Source organism: Acanthisitta chloris, unplaced genomic scaffold, assembly GCF_000695815.1.
Source record: "Acanthisitta chloris isolate BGI_N310 unplaced genomic scaffold, ASM69581v1 scaffold32246, whole genome shotgun sequence".
NCBI lineage: Eukaryota > Metazoa > Chordata > Aves > Passeriformes > Acanthisittidae > Acanthisitta > Acanthisitta chloris.
The window spans coordinates 1-319 of NW_008678074.1; positions in this window are offsets into that span (position 1 = coordinate 1).

A 319-nucleotide genomic window follows, 5' to 3' on the forward strand; every position below is an offset into this window, starting at 1 on the left:
GGCGGGCACGGCGCGGCAATCTCCATTCCCAGATGTCAGCCTGGCGCTGGCTCTGCACGGACGCGGATGTGCAGCCTGGGTCTCTCCAGCGAAGCTATGGATGGGCGTGTGTTCATGTCCTGGTTTTAGCCAGGATGGAGTTCAGCATCTGCTGCAATGTGCCGGACCAGAGCCTCGGCACCTGGACACGCGTTCAGAGTGCTTTTGTGTAACTTGCTTCATCTTCTTTTAGGAGATTACATCTAAGGAGCGTCTTACCTCTCCTGCTCTGCCTCCTCTTCCTATTCATCCCTCTTCAACCTTTGTTTATGGCAGGTCA